This window comes from Haemaphysalis longicornis, unplaced genomic scaffold (assembly GCF_048455015.1).
Source record: "Haemaphysalis longicornis isolate Haplotype H1 unplaced genomic scaffold, Haemaphysalis longicornis Haplotype H1 scaffold_14, whole genome shotgun sequence".
In the NCBI taxonomy this organism is placed as follows: Eukaryota; Metazoa; Arthropoda; class Arachnida; order Ixodida; family Ixodidae; genus Haemaphysalis; species Haemaphysalis longicornis.
In genome coordinates, this window is record NW_027526245.1 from 541,876 (window position 1) to 545,642 (window position 3,767).

The 3,767-nt window shown below is 49.7% G+C and overlaps 1 non-coding gene across 1 annotated transcript; it reads left to right on the forward strand.

The window, feature by feature from the left end:
- The first annotated feature begins 2,852 nt into the window (after positions 1 to 2,852).
- Positions 2,853 to 2,924, forward strand: Trnak-uuu (transfer RNA lysine (anticodon UUU)). Its single transcript has one exon. It is a non-coding gene; the product is annotated as a tRNA-Lys (tRNA).
- The last annotated feature ends 843 nt before the right edge of the window (positions 2,925 to 3,767 follow it).

Here is a 3,767-nt window from a genome sequence, read left to right on the forward strand (position 1 = left end):
TCGCGTCACGCAAGCGCTGGCGGACGGCCACAGCATGGGGCGACAGACCGGAACCCTCGCCGTTTCTGGAAGTGTCCTGCCAAGAGGAAATGGCATCTCCCGACCGTAATTCAAATAAGCCGGCGTGAGCCCGGTTGAACGATTCACCGTGGTGCGAGTGGCAAATGCAATTTCAGGCAGCTTAGCATCCCAATCCTTGTGTTGCACCCTATAAGCAGTTAGCATCGCCTTGAGGTTGCTATTCACACGCTCAGTTATGTTTGCCTGAAGGTGATATGTGGTCCCACGTTGGTGTTTCACGCCTACAGCTCGTCAGTTGTTCTCAAACAACTTGCTCGTGAAATGTGTAGCATTATCCGACATGAGCTGTGCGGGGAACCCAAAGCTCGAAAACATTTCCGTTATGCACCGGCATACATTCGGGGTTTGACGGTACGTAGCGGGAAGAACGTACCCACTTTGGGAAATGGTCTGTCACCACAACCAAATACTAATTACCACGCGAGCTGCGGGGATACGGGCCCATGATATCGCAAGATTTTTCCAGGGACTTTTACTCTCAGCAGACTGCATCAATCGCAGCGGGCAACCAACTCGGAGTTTCGCTGTTGGACACAGGTGGCAGCATCTGGCGTACCTCAGCACATCCTGCCTCATTCCCGACCACGTGACAGTCCGCCAAAACTTCTTATATGTTTTGTTGCCAGAGCTGTGTCCAGGCAGTGCTGAATGGTGAAAGTAAGTAATGAAAGCCCTCCGAAGCTTACGCGGTACAACAGCGCGGAATGGGGATTTAGCTTCGTCATCTTTCTGCGGCATATACCGTAGCAAGAGACCGCCCTCTGCCAGCACATATGTATCAAACTCACCGCTGTTCGTGGTGGGAGCAGCGCCGTGTGCACCAATGTGCCCAATGATCTAACGGCGGCCCGTCGCGCCGCGAAAAGATCTGCCCTGCTCACGAGCCTACTCCAGCTTGTAACAGCATCCACTGCAGCCACCAGTGCCGGCATTCCGCATCTGAAGATGGAGGCAGGGGCGCGGGTGATAGCGCGTCAGCGACTTCCTTCTGCGAAACCTTTTGTGCTGGATGGTAAAGTGGTAGCGCTGAAGCACAAGCACACAGCGCGCAAGACGACCAGCAGGGTTCGGCAAACGCTGCAGCCACGTTAATGTTACGTGGTTTGTCTGAATCGTGAAAGGGGGAACGTCTAGATACATGTCAAATTTCTTCAGTGCAAACACTATCGCTAGCCACTCTTGTTCTGTGAGTGTGTAATTGCGCTCAGCCGGAGTGGGCGTATGGCTAGCAAAGGCAACCGAAAGGGGAACGCCCTCAAACACCTGCATCAGTACTGCGCCAAGTCCGTAGTCACTAGCATCCGTCTGCAAGACAAATTGTTTCTTCTGGTCCGGAATCCCTAACGCCGCTGTTTCCGAGATTGCGCGAGACAGTGCTTAAAAAGCTTGCTGTTCCGCCTCCTCCCATTGCCATTTCACGCCTTTCCATAGAAGCTGGTTCAGCGGACGTGACAGCTCTGCACAATGAGAGATGAAGCTACTGTAAAAGGATATCATGCCCACGAAAAGCTGCAAGCTCCTAACGTCATGCGGGCGCGGATACTGTGTGATTGCCTTCAGTTTGGCCTCCTTAGGACGAAGCTCTGCGTTGTTAACAACAAAGCCGAGCAAGTCAACCTTGCTTGTCGCGATGTGAATCTATTTAGGATTGGTGATGAGACCGGCGCGTTTTATGCGGTCAAGCACATGTTTAAGATCCTTATAGGCATCCCGTCTTTATAGGCATCCTTATAGGCACCCCGTACTTATAACATGCATCATCAATAACGATGTCCATCAATCTTTCGATCGAGCTCGGGGAGTTCTTTAGCCCAAACGGCATGCGCATGAACTCAAAAATACCCCTGTAAGATGTTATGGCTGTTTTCGGAATATCACCCGGATGCATTTCAATTTGCCAAAAGCCGCGTGAGCATTCTAGTGTGGTAAACACGCGTGCACCGCAAAGCGATTAAATGATGGATTCTACGGCAGGAAAAGGATAAGCGTCTCTCACTGTTACGTCGTTGATACGACGGTAGTCCACGCAGAGACGCACACTGCCGTCTTTATTTGGAGCCAACACAATCGGAGATGCATGGGCGCTCTGCGACGGCCGCACAACCCCTGTGTTCAGCATCTCATCGAGGGCGACGTCCAGTTTCGCTTTCTTCTGAATGCTGACCGGGCGTGGATCGCAGCTCTAAGGAGGGACGTACTCCGTCTGGATACGGTATTCTACGCTCAGGGGTCTCCGTGAACATTTCAGCAAACGGTTCCACCACATAGGCGAGCTTCTCCCGCTCAAAGTCACTGCAAGGACACTCCTCAAACAACTGCCCGATTTGATCAGGCAACACCGATTTCTTTGCGACTGCGGGTGACCTTGGCATGGTAGGGATATGCGGCAAGCAGTGGGTAAAAAGCACTAGTTCTCACGACCAGCAAATCCTGCGGTCCTCGGTGACGAAAAAGTCACCATCATTGATTGCCTCGGGCTGCACTCCCTCATCTCGATGGCTATTTGTATTTCGGCGACCAGCCGTCACGCGAGGACACTCACGACGGACCTGTCCTGGCTGTAAACATTGGTAACAGCCGCCAGATTTGCTTCCATCAGGCACGTAGTCTCGCGGCCCTGCCGTGTCGACAACTGAACGAGAAGGACCTCTGCACCTCAGGGGAGGTCCCCTTCTCCCCGTGCAGTCTGAGTGGCGCTGGCTACCACCCTCAAGCGTCAGATACAGTTATAGTAAATATAAATACCCCGGAAAGTGAAGGAGAACACAGTCGCCTAGATAGCCGAATTGGTAAGGCATTCGAGATTTAATCGAAAGGCATGGGTTCGGTCCCCACTCTGGGCGCGTGTTTTTCTTTCTTTCTTTCTCACGTAATTATTAATAAAAAATAATGTAACGTCACTACCGGTAAAAAATAGTCTAACCATTCCCCTACGTTTCTTTGGCGTTGTAGACTGCAGGCATTTCTTTCTGTATATATATATATATATATATATATATATATATATATATATATATATATATATATATATATATATATATATATAAATATATATATATATATATATATATACGGTTGGGACGCCATATATATGCGTCCCCACCGTCGGGCATCACAAAAGGTGGCTCACCTCACAGGTACGCCGCAGCTACCACGAAGGAGACTCGAAAACATAAATTGCAGTGCAAAAGTTAAAGTAGCACTAAGCGGCACTCTATTGGGCGGTAATGAGTTTGCATTCGCAACTAAAAAATGGTTGTCTCGTCGATGTTTTTGTAACTCCACTCAGTAGAGCTGCCGACAGGCTCCGATCTCTCAGACCAGCCATGATTAGTGGAGACGGCATAGGTGACCAGCACGGTCCAGGGCATCCCGGACTAAGGAAGCCTCCTACTGGGCGGGTGCCCTAACATCAGCACCTCTACTCAAATAAGGTTTATTCGTCACCGTGATGCCCTCCGTAATGTATTTTGAATTTCAAGGTAATAAATAAATGGTAATACGACAGCTTGTATTCCTGCGTTATAAGCCACGCTTCGTCTACAGCGTCACTTATACTTAAATGCCGAACCTCTGCGGATTTGTTGACATAGTTCCAGACATTTGTAGTGCCTTCATCACGGTTTTCAAATCTCTGCAGAGGAATGAAGTTATCATTTGTAGACCATAAATCGGAAACAGGGATG